The 12,772-nt window shown below is 46.1% G+C and overlaps 1 pseudogene across 1 annotated transcript; it reads left to right on the forward strand.

Moving 5' to 3' along the window:
• The first annotated feature begins 1,059 nt into the window (after positions 1-1,059).
• Positions 1,060-3,192, forward strand: LOC126941496 (tropomyosin alpha-4 chain-like; annotated as a pseudogene). The gene has a single exon (XR_007721323.1). The product of XR_007721323.1 is annotated as a tropomyosin alpha-4 chain-like (transcript).
• Positions 3,193-12,772: the final 9,580 nt, after the last annotated feature.

A 12,772-nucleotide genomic window follows, 5' to 3' on the forward strand; every position in this document is an offset into this window, starting at 1 on the left:
CAGATTTCCTCAACTCTCATCTTCCAGTCTGTTCCTTCCAGGCCATTAGCCAGCTGGCTGAACCATCTACTCCTGCCATGAAGGAGTACACATCTAGGCCTCAGGCCACATCCTTCCTCCACATACAGTATATGATCACGTATACTGGTTCCAGCTTGTCCCATTGGAAGAACCACCTTTTACCATCATCCTTCAGGGTCACTTTTGATTGGGGCAGCAATGCAGCAACAATCCCATTAAATTAACACTGAGTTCAGTCAGATGTCGGGTGCTCCCAGGAGCCTATGAGTGTAGATCGATTGGGAGTCAGCAGTGCAGCAGAGATGGGTGAAATGGGAGCCTGGAACATCTGTTTATATAATTTACTTAATCTTTCTGGACCTGCTACAAGTCATATCCAAATGTATCACTTCCGTTGCATGACAGATTGCTGTTACATGTGTCCAAAAGTAGGACTCTGTAGGTTAGATAACACCAACTCATAATGGAAATCAGATTGCATAGTAATAGGGTGCCCCATGGTCAGCTGTTCTGTCTCCATTGGAATCCAGTAGTATGCCAGGAGCTACTTTCCAAACAAGATAGTTCTCTCCAGTAGTGCGTGGCCTTGTTCCAGAATCTCAGGGCTCTGTGCTGTGACTCTTCTATTTAAGACTGCGACATCCTTATCCATTGAAGATGCCTCTAGCACCATTGGATCTGTTGGTCACGTGGCCCAAGAAACAGAATACCTGGAACCACAGCTTGAATTTGCCACCCACACTCAACACTGGTGGCTTTCTGAGGCATCAGGGAACTGGGAGAGAAGTTATACTATGTTGTCTTCAAAATCCAAAGAAACTGCAGCATGATGGCTCTCTTTTAAAAATAAATTATATGATAGTTTTATTGTTCAGATAATATGTAAGATAGTATTATGGATTAGTATTTCTCAAATAAAAGAATATGATCTCTCTTTTAAATTTATTTTATTTTATGTTTTAATTTTTATTTTAGGTTCAGGGACACATGTGCAGGTTTGCTATATAGATATGCTAAGTAAAGCTAAACTTCTCAAAGGCTTGGGGGGCCGGGGCGCGGCCGTGCAGCTCTCACCGGAGCCGAGTCCAGCCGAGCGCCCGCCGCTGCTCGTGCGCCTCTGCGCCTCCGCGCCATGGCCGGCCTCAACTCCCTGGAGGCGGTGAAACGCAAGATCCAAGCCCTGCAGTGGCAGGCGGACGAGGCGGAAGACCGCGCGCAGGGCCTGCAGCGGGAGCTGGACCGCGAGCGCGAGCGGCGCAAGCAGCGCGAGAAAGCTGAAGGTGATGTGGCCGCCTTCAATCGACGCATCCAGCTCGTTGAGGAGGAGTTGGACAGGGCTCAGGAACGACTGGCCACGGCCCTGAAGCTGGAGGAGGCGGAAAAGGCTGCAGATGAGAGTGAGAGAGGAATGAAGGTGATAGAAAACCGGGCCATGAAGGATGAGGAGAAGATGGAAATTCAGGAGATGCAGCTCAAAGAGGCCAAGCACATTGCGGAAGAGGCTGACCGCAAATACGAGGAGGTAGCTCGTAAGCTGGTCATCCAGGAGGGTGAGCTGGAGAGGGCAGAGGAGCGTGCGGAGGTGTCTGAACTAAAATGTGGAAAATGTGGTGACCTGGAGGAAGAGAACTCAAGAATGTTACTAACAACCTGAAATCTCTGGAGGCTGCATCTGAAAAGTATTCTGAAAAGGAGGACAAATATGAAGAAGAATTAAACTTCTGTCTGACAAACTGAAAGAGGCTGAGACCCGTGCTGAATTTGCAGAGAGAACGGTTGCAAAACTGGAAAAGACAATTGATGACCTGGAAGAGAAACTTGCCCAGGCCAAAGAAGAGAACGTGGGCTTACATCAGACACTGGATCAGACACTAAACGAACTTAACTGTATATAAGCAAAACAGAAGAGTCTTGTTCCAACAGAAACTGCGGAGCTCCGTGGGTCTTTCTTTTCTCTTGTATGAAGTTCCTTTTGTTATTGCCATATTCGCTTTGCTGGAAATGTCAAGCAAATTATGAATACATGACCAAATATTTTGTATCGGAGAAGCTTTGAGCACCAGTTAAATCTCATTCCTTCCCTTTTTTTTTTTCAAATGGCACCAGCTTTTTCAGCTCTCTTATTTCTTCCTTGAGTTGCATTTATTCCTAAGGTAGGCAGGGTATTTCCTAGTAAGCATACTTTCTTAAGACAGAGGCCATTTGGTTCCTGGGAGAATAGGCAGCCCCACACTTTGAAGAACACAGACCCCAATATCTAGTCGTGGATATAATTAAAACGCTGAAGACCATAACCTTTTGGGTCAACGGTTGGTCAAACTATAGGCACCATCACATGGGTAGGGATTTTCCATCCAGAGCCAATAAAAGGGCTGGTGGGGGCCGGGGGTGGCTATTGTGGAAAGTCATAACCCACGGATAGATTAACCTAAGAATTCTGGCCTTTCTCCACACTCCACCATGCAGAACAAACATCCTCTCAAGCAGTCAACGTAGAATGCTTGGGTAATAGTCGTAATTACCCACATATTATAATTAATAGATGGTAATTAATAGATCCTTGATGTGATGTTCTTTTGCGTATTTCCTTCATTCTAAAGTTGTTCTCTGGCCGGGCACGGTGGCTTTCGCCTGTAATCCCAACACTTCGGGAGGCCAGATCACTTGAGGTCAGGAGTTCGAGACCAGCCCAGCCAACATGGCGAAGCCCTGTCTCTACTAAAAATAAAAAAATTATGGTGACGCCTGCCTGTAGTCTCATCTACTCGGGAGGGTGAGGCAGGAGGATCACTTGAACCCAGGAAGTGGAGGTTGCAGTGAGCCGAGATGGCACCACTGCACTCCAGCCTGGTTGACAGAGTGAGACCCCATCTCAAGAAAAAAATAAAATAAAAATAAAGTTGTTCTCTGAAGAGCAAATGTCTCATTCCAGTAATGACCCACTCAGCCGGAATATGGTGGAGTTCAGTCCAATTCAGGTCAGCCATATCTGAAAGACTACAAGTCATTCATAAGTTGAGCAAAAGCATTTCTATCTATTAGCAGAAAGGGCATCTCTGGCAGCAGAGATTAAAAATTGGCCCAACTTCATTTCCATACTTCAGGGAATAGCAAATTGAAGATTTACTTATCTAGGACTTGAATTCCTTCTTTGGGACCAAGTTAATAAAACACCAAGAAACTCCTGATTAAACTGGATAATGAAGGATTCTGTAGACAGGGCTGCACGTATCGGCTTTGTTTGACTTCTCTTTTCTCAGTTAACATCTCAGAGCTGGAACATTCCACATTCCCCAGCAGCGTGTGGGGGCCGAGTAAAGTTTACAATTAACGACTAAAAATCACCCTGCTTCTGGCTTATCTGAATCCCTTACCCACCCCACCCCACCACCCCACTCCTATTTATTCAGCACCACACTACCCAGGAAATACACTAGCAAATTGTGCAATGGAATCAAATCCACACTTTTCTTTAGATTCTTGTAACTGTATCATATGTAATAGTATCACTTTTTCTACATTTTGGTCAAATAAATTTTTACATAAACAAACAAACAAAAAAAAGGTAAACTTCTTTGGTCCCGCTCTACTGATGGATTGCCTGAGGCTGTGTTGCTCTACCCCAGTAAATATCCATATCCAGTGGCATGTGCCTGTAGTCCCAGCTACTTGGAAAGTGAGAGAACCACTTGAGCCTATGAGTCCAAGAGTTCAAGTCCAGCCCAGGTAACAGTTAGACCCTATCTCTAAAAAAATAAGAAATAAAAAACTTATATTTTGACCAGCAGCTGAAACAGAGTATTAAGCTTGCAGTGTCTACCGCCAGAGGTGAGCTGATTGGGAATACAATAGAGACCAATACCTTCATCTCTCAAATCTTGAATGGTAATGCTAATCTCTAAAATTCCTCCAGAAATGTGGCATTGCTTCTAATTTTTCTTGGAAGCTAGTATTGGGGATAGGAAAATGTCAAGAGCTTCCATTTGACCTTTCAAGGGCTTCCATTTCTTCTCATAATGGTCCTCACTCCACAAATCAGGCCACTACTGTAAGGGATCTACCAGCTGGTAAGTATATGCTAATTATATCTATCCTAACTATATATTTGGGCACTGGGGAAATAACCACAGGGTGGGTTTGCAGATGCACTGGATCTTCTGTGAGAATGACTTTTATCAGCACTTAGGGTTCTAGAATTCCATTCATAATGGGCTCTGGCTCTGTGAACTGACTCTGAGGCATAGGCTTCAATTTTCCTTTTCTGTGGTTAATGTCAGTCTTCCATTTGCCAGTTCGAGATATCTTCCTGTTTGTATAAACCCAATAGCACCCTAATTGGTGGTCTATGCCACTCACTCCTTGGACTCTGTAATCTGTTAATTACTGTCATAGAGCCCTGTGGACCAAAGCACTCTGACTGAACCTACCACTCTGGTTAGCTGCCTATCAAGTAATTATATTTGCAGTGTGTGCCTTTGAAAGGCACCACTGAGCTTCTCCAAGATGCTGGTATCTTGCTCACCAATGCGCTTTCTACTGTCTGAGTGAAAAATATGCCCTCTGGGTGGCAGGCTCTTGGTCTAAACATAAGAGGTCCCTGTATCATATTCCTAGTTCCCTGAACCTTCTAATCTCTTCTTCATCACTATGCCAAGGTATTTCTGTGGTCTCCACTTTTTTTTCTGTAGTTCCTTGTGAAGTCAAGGAGTTTTCCTAGAAAACTCTCTGTGTGTTCTTGATACAAAACTAAATTATGAGTCATAAATGAGTTATCCCATTTCTGAATACCCCACTGTCCAGCTCTGTATTTGCCCCCTCTTTGGGCTACTACCCTCAATATTCAATTTACGTTCAGCAGTTCTTGCTAGAGTTTGTAACCTTTTTCTTATCTAGACAATTTCACCCTGAAACAGGATTTTGCATCTGCAGCCAAGCTTGCCCAGACCTGCCTCTGGCTCTCAGTCTGGAGAGAATGAGAGGTGGTGGAGGTTAGCTTTTCTTAAAGGACGGACATCACCTTGGGAAGCCACTGCTTCAGGTGAGATTATTATACTCTACAGCCAGCAAGTAGAGTCTAGTCTTCTGTGGCAAAGATGAAGGTGTCAAGTCTTTGGGGAAGGAGGGCTTACAGGAATTTGGAGTTTCTAAATGCTCAGGTTCATCCACCTAATAGTCTCCATTCCAAGTCTGAGATTTCTACACTTTTGCTATCAGGACCCTGACTTGACATACAATACTTGTCAAGGCTATGCATTTCATCTTCATGGCAGCTCCAAAACCCTTAGAATCAGATTCTGAATCTGATTTTCACATAGTTTTCCCTGATGTTGCAGGAAATAAAGACCTCCTTTAATATTGCCATACAAGTCACCTGGCTTTTAGAGCCATAAATCAACTTCCCTGATCCTATTATTTATTTAAATGTCTTTACTGCTGCCATAAGTAGCCATCCTAGTCCAAAAGCCTCATAGGTAACATTGCTTCTGTATTAGTCCATTTTCATACTGCTGATAAAGACATACCCGAGATTGGGCAGTTTACAAAAAAAAAAGAGGTTTAATCAACTTACAGTTCCAAGTGGCTGGGGAGGCCTCACAATCATGGTGGAGGGTGAAAGGCATATCTCACATGGTAGCAGACAAGTGAAGAGGGCTTGTGCAGAGAAACTCCACTTTTTAAAACCGTCAGATCTCGTGAGCGTTATTCACTATCACGAGAACAGCATGGGAAAGACCTGCCCCCACGATTCAATTCCTCCTTCTAGGCCCCTCCCACAACACATGGGAATTCAAGATGAGATTTGGGTGGAGACACACCCAAACCGTATCAGCTTCTATACTGGTTGAAGGCCATGGCCACTTAATCTTCCAATGCCTTGTCTTATGCCTGACCTGCATTTTATCCCAATTAACTACAGTGAAAATTGAAAAAATCATGAGTCTACCAAATGCCAAGAAGTTGTTACTAGCCATATACTACCAGCAATGGAGTACCTATTACTTTAAGCCAAATGGGACATTCAACTCAAAATTCCATCCTGATCATTGTTCTCTAGAATCACTCTTGGACGATTGTTTTAACCTATGTCTTTTAGAAAGCAGAGCTTTAAGCAAGGATTAAAGTGCTGACACTGTATTTGCAAGGCATAAGGGCAGGGATATAAGGGTAGAAAAAAATGGGAAGTGAGGCAAAGATACATGTAAAACAATGCAATGTGTTACTGTGCTGGCCACTGCTTCATGATTAACCATGAGGAGGCATGCAATTCAATTGGCGTGTGTGTTCATGCTACTTGTTGGATTTTCTCTAGAATTTCAAGGAGAAGCCAGTCCTCAGAGTTATCCACAGAAGGGAGAAAAGAAGAAACATTTATTTCGTAGCTCTATTTTGTCTTCCATTTTCTAGCGGGCACTAACACTCTTATCTTACATTATTTTGCTCCATAGCAGGTGCTCAGAAAGCCAGATGCAATGATCTAGGTGTAGCAATTTAGCCAAGTCTAGGAACAGAGGACAACTTGGTGTGGCAAATGGTATGTGTTGGTCATGTAGACTTGTGCCTAATCTAGATTCTTGCCAGCCTAGGGAAGTTGTTACAAGCAGTGGCAGCAGCATGGTTCAGATGGAAGTTTGGGAAAGAAGCCAGGGATGGTGACCCCAGAAAGCCAAAGTCTGTGTTAGACACATGATGCTTCAGGATATAGGGACAAAGCAGGTTCATGTTACTCATTAAGTCTTGCCTCACAGACTATCTAGCCAGCTCCAAATTGGGGCTTTACACATTGTAAATTGGACCTTAAGAGTGCTAACATTGTCCATGCAAGCATCTATGTGTGTCCAGTTTTATGTAATAGCTCCGGTCCTGAAAAGTATGGAAGAGCTCCATGTTTCAAGAAGCCTGGTAGAAAACCCTTTTGTAAAAGTGTGGATTTCTTTGCCAATGTGAACAATAATGTTCTAATTTGGCAATAAGGAGAGTTTAGTTTCAACACAATAGACTTGAAGTTTCACACAACCCAATGTTGTATCCTGATCTAAAAAGTCTAATTTCAGCCAAGCACAGTAGCTTATGCCTGTAATCCCAGCACTTTGGGAGGCTGAGGCAGGTAGATCACTGGAGGTCAGGAGTTCGAGACCAGCCTGGCCAACACAGTGAAACCCTATCTCTACTAAAAATACAAAAATTAGCTGGGCATGGTGTTGGGCACCTGTAATTCCAGCTTCCCAGGAGGCTGAGGCAGGAGAATCACTTGAACCCAGGAGGTAGAGCTTGCAGTGAGCCGAGATAGCACCACTGCACTCCAGCACGGGTGACAGAGGGAGACTCCATCTCAAAATAAATAAATAAATAAATAAATAAAATAAAAAGCCTAATTTATTATTTGCCTCAGCCAGATTAAATTGTTACTCACTAGGGATAAAGCTAATGGCTTCCAGATATAGTGCATTCTCAAGTGAAGTTGACGGGCATGGACTTTTCTTGTGAGACGTTTCCTGGCTTGCAGTTCTGGACTGGGTTTTGCAGAGATCCTCAGGCCAGGAAAGTGACAGCAAGTTTCTTAACCTCTCTGGCTCTCAAGTGACTCTTCATCTTATTTCATGGAACAAATAAGGAAATGTATGGAAAATGCTAACCAAAAATGCCAGGTACATATTATTGTTTTGTCGTTAATGAGATAGAGTCTTGCTCTGTCACTCAGGCTGGAGTGCAGAAGCATGATCATAACTCACTGCAGCCTTCACTCCTGGACTCCAGTGAACCTTCCCTCCTCAGCCTCCCAAGTCGTTGGGATTACAGGCATGAGCCACCGCACCCAGGATTTTTTTTTTTTTTTTTTGAGATGATGGTCTTGCTGTGTTGCCCAGCCTGGTCAAGAACTCCTGGGTTCAAGTAATCCTCCTGCCTCTGCCTTTTGAGTTACTGGAATTACAGGCCTGTACCACCACGCTTGGCCCTGGTACAGATATCACTTCTCCAGCATCAGTTTCACTCTCAGTAGTCTCAGGTGCTGGTCCAGGTAGCAACAGCTAATACCCACTAAGCACTTACTCTGTGCCAGGCACCATGCTCAGTGCCATAGGAGCTAAGCCCCTTTGAATCCTCACAGTAACCACTAGCTGGTCATTTTTATTTATCTATCAGAGAGTGCGAGTAATGGACTCTAAGTCTGGTCTCTGGGATTCCACCGTTCTCTTTCTACCCACTGTGCTGCTTTGTGGGATCTTAGAGGGTCTCCCCACTCACTGTTGGCTTCAGCATGCCCTGTGATCTGAGAAGAGGGGATGCGAGAGGCTACTGGAGGGGCACCGGGGTGCGAGGCCAGGTGTGGAGTTTGCCTGCAACTCAAGTTCCCACAGCCTGGGGGGTCAGCCGAAAGGACACCCACAAAATATGTGTCAGCGTTCTGCCCGGGGGCTCTGTTTTGGGCTGACAGGGAGCTGTCCTGCTGGGATTATCCCTACACAGTCATTTTAAGGAGGTTTCTAGCAACAGTACTCAAAGCTAACAGGGTGTGTGTAACACCCAGAAATGACAATTTACCAGAAAATCCCAATCCCTGGGCACGTTCTTCACAGTAGAGGTGTATGCAAAGGCTGCTCAGTGCAGTGGGTGTCTGACTCATCAAGCTGGCCCTGCTAACCAGTGCCAGTCCTTGTCTGTCAGATAGCACAGGCGCCAGGTGAACCCAACTCCTTCTGCCTTCCTCTGGGTCAGGAGCCATGGTGTCGGCCTCCCTGGGGGTGACCATCATCTTCTGCATTGGTTTGTGTTTATTGTGGGGAGAAGGCTGAAGGAAGGGCCTGGACTGCAGGGACCTGTGCTGTGGGATCTGATATTTGCCTTTGTCCCGGACATTCTCCCTTTCCCCTAATGAGCCAGCGTATCATCAGTAATATAGATGCAGAGCCCACTCCCTGGACTCACAAACCAGCAACTCACTCAGCTTCTCTGTGCCTCAGTTTCCTTATCCGTAAAAGAGAAATCACCACAGGACCAACTTCTTAGAATGGTGAGGATTAAATGAGCTAGCACAGAACATTTAGAACATTTAGTGTCTGGCATGTGAGCAGGGCTGTATACATTTAGCTATTATCATGCTGTACCTTAGACTCCTTCAGGGCGCCGAGACTAAAAAGTAGAAAGAAAAGCCACGCCCCTAAAAAGAGCTCTAGAATCTTAGAAAGTTGCAGCTGCAGGTGACCCCGTCCAAGCACTGCCCCCGAGAGCTGATAGAAGAGCTCCTAAGTGAGTAATACTTGTGACGGCTTTTGGGTAGACCAGAAGCCTGTGCCCAAGGAGGGCTCCCACAGGTGAGTGGGGCTGCCCCACCCTCTGCTGCCTGCCTCTTCCCCCAGGGCAGGGTGCCCTCAATAGGCTCTTTGTTCTCAGGACTCGCCTTTGCTCCACCTAGTCTTTAACTGTCCCACAATCTGGGCTCAGGGCTTTACTTAAACCACCAAGCCCTTGCATCAAACCACAAGAAGAAAACCACACGCCTTTGGAATTGCTCAGTGCTCTCTTGTTTTTTTTTTTCCCTTCCTTTCTTCTTCTCTCCAGCACACACACACACATGTGCCCACACACACACACACACACAGCAGGTTTCCCATCAAGCAACTGTTTCCTGGTGTCATGAGACAGGCTGTCCAGGACTTGTTTTGGGAACGTGTGAACAAGGGGGTACCCATAGCCCTTACGACACTCAGGGGACCTGCCAGCCCCCTTTCTTGGGCCTGGGGCCCTCACCTCGGCTGCTATTGGTGCTGTCTTGAAGGGCAGCAGAGCTGGGATGGGAGCTGCCCTGCATTTGTAGGCTCTCTGGACCAGGTGGCAGTAGCCCAGGCTTGAGCCCAGTGATCTTGGTCAATGCCAGGCCTTGTGGACTTCTGGGTCCACTGAAGATCATGAGGTCAATGCTGGCAGCCTGGCCCCTTTGAGCTGCCCACACACAGTGGACTTCTGGCCCTGGGAACACAGGCTCCCCTGTCTGGGACTATGGAGTCCTCGGCAGGGTAGGAAGGGGAAGGCAAAGTTGGTGAAGTGAGGGAAAGGTGAGGGTTCTATCAGTTTTTCTGGGCCCTCGATCTGATTTCTCAGCGCAGATGAGGCAGCCCCAGAGTGCCTTCCAAGGGAAAGGAGATGAAGCACCTTCAAAATGCAAGTGTCCCAAGGCACCAGCCCTGACATCACAGTGAGGATGAGAGATCGGCTCTTACAGGGTCACAGATTCTGATGCTTTCCAGGCCAGGCAGGTAATTCAACATGGAAAAGGCCAAACATAGGTTATGCGATACATGTTAGGAAAGACATTTAACTTAAATTAAAATGTTTTAATTTAAAAACATTATTTTAGGGCTGGGCACAGCACTTTGGGAGGCCAAGGCGGGAAGATGACTGGAGGCCAGTAGTTTGTGACCAGCCTGGGCAACATAGTAAGACCCCACCTCTACAAAAAAGCATGCACACACACACACACACACACACACACACACACACACACACTAAATCATTCTTTTAGTTAAATAAAATGTATTTTTGATTAGATGCAGCCTCATGGCTGTGAGTTTCCAACTTGCTTCTCTACAATCCACAGTTCTGCTATTTAGAACTGTGGAGGAAGGGTTCATAAAGAAAACTGTCAGAGTCCCTTAAGAGCTTCTTAAAACACAGCACTGGCTTGGGTGCTAGTAGAGCTATGGTTAAAAACATAGTCTTTGATGTCCAGCTCTGATAAGCATTTCTCTTTGGCTTCATTTTAGCTGTATGAGTATCGGACAGATTATTAAACCTTACTAAGTTTCAGTTTCCTCCTCTATAAAATGGGGAGTCTATCTATTAGCATAATGAGGCACCTCACATAGTAGGTGAAGCTTAATAAATGACTGCTGTGATGTGCTGCACCCACTTCCCCTAAACCCAAACAAGGAGCTGGATGCCTTTTGCTGAACAGCAATGGTTCGGTGGACTGAGGGTTAATGCTTCTGTGGCTCTGGTCTGTGGCAAGAGAGGGTGGAAGTCAGAGCCAAGGTCAAATCTTCACAGGCCATTTCCCTGTGAACACAGAACAAATACTCTCTTTGCATCTGGGCTGTTCATTTTAAATTCAGCAAAGGAGGGCTTGTTGGGGAAGTTTTGCCCTGGAGTCTTGGAATTTCTCACCAGATCTCTAGTGCTCACTTCTAGCTGCTCCCACTTTGCCCGCCTTAGTAAGCAGTGGCCCATTGGCCCTTAATCTTAGCAAAAGAAGCAGATCTGCCCAACCCCATGGCATCTGGGGATGGGGAACCCATCCATGGCAGTGCCTTGGAGGCATCTGAGAGAGGAGTTGGGCTAGGCTTCCTGAAATCGTCTTCTCCCACAGGGCTGTGCACATGAACTTGCAAACTCCTTGAAGGTGGAAATGACCTGGTCTCTGGATCACCACAACTCTGAGCACAGCATGTTGGATAAACAATGTGCTTAATACATGCTGGAATAATGCTATGAAATCTATACTTGAAAGCAGAAAAACAGGGACAGAATTTTCACTTTTTAAAAAGAAATGTTCATTTTCTAAAACGTTTCCCCACTGAAGCCCTTAAGTAGAAACTTCCTTAATTACCCAAAATGAACTTTTGAGTAGCTCAAACCTAAGCTGATGGGCTGAATTGCCCTGTCCTGTCACTGGCTCCTTCCTTTCCCCATCACCTCTCTAAATTCAATCCCATCCACCCTCAAGCACAGTGAGTATTGTTGAGACTTGCTTTACAGACACCCTGCTCAGTGCTGTGAACATGATCTCATTCCATCATCACGGCCACGGCATGGCCAGATATATTATTTTCCTTCTTTTATAGATGAGAAAATACAGGCTTGGAGAATTCAAAACCACTTGTTCATAGGAATAGCAGAGTCAAGACCCAAAACCCAGCCTCAGGGCCAAACCAGTGCTCAGAAATGTCTCTAAGGAAACCCCAACTCCACAAAAGTCTTTCTGACCTTCTCCACCTCTCCTAGACAGACAGCAGTGTCCCGTCTCTGGCTCCTGGTGCTCTCCTGGTCTTCTTGAACCTCAGGTTCTGCCCTGGGGGCAGCCACCTGGGTGTTTGCTGCCTTACCCTCCTGCCGCCCTTTCTCTCCAAGTGCTCACTTTGGAGTGGAATTGCCTGGAGAGTGAGCAATGGGTCTAAGTCCCCTTTGCATTCCCAGCAGTGCCAGGCTCAGTGCCGGCTCCCAGGGAGCTCTCTGGGTATTTCAGTTCGTTTGGAATTTCTCACCAGATCTCTAGTGCTCACTTCTAGCTGCTCCCACTTTGCCCGCCTTAGTAAGCAGTGGCCCATTGGCCCTTAATCTTATTATTATATATTTGTTATATTATTTGTCCCAGAAGAAGGCACTGAGGCTCTCCAAGGAAGAGCCTGACAGGCCTCAGACAACCCCAGAGGTCTCTAGGGGAGCTCAGGCTGCTCTGTTCTAGCCTAGGCGACACTCGAAGCTGTCCTCTCTAGGGCTGTTTCACCCCCTGAGAAGATCTAGGAACAGGCAGGGAGGCTCCCAAATTGCCTCATGGTTCCACAGTTTCTGGCATGTTCCACCTCCCTGGGCCCTAAGGAGCTGAGGCCCCAGACAGCCCCTTGGGCATGATCCTGGCCACTGGCCATCCCCCTATCTGCCCTCTCTCAGCCAGTGGCACCCACTCTTCTGGGCTGTGGGCCTGGTACTGCTTCCTGCATTCCTGCTTGCAGACCTGCTGAAATAGAATGAACAGATT

Source organism: Macaca thibetana, chromosome 18 (genome assembly GCF_024542745.1).
Source record: "Macaca thibetana thibetana isolate TM-01 chromosome 18, ASM2454274v1, whole genome shotgun sequence".
NCBI lineage: Eukaryota > Metazoa > Chordata > Mammalia > Primates > Cercopithecidae > Macaca > Macaca thibetana.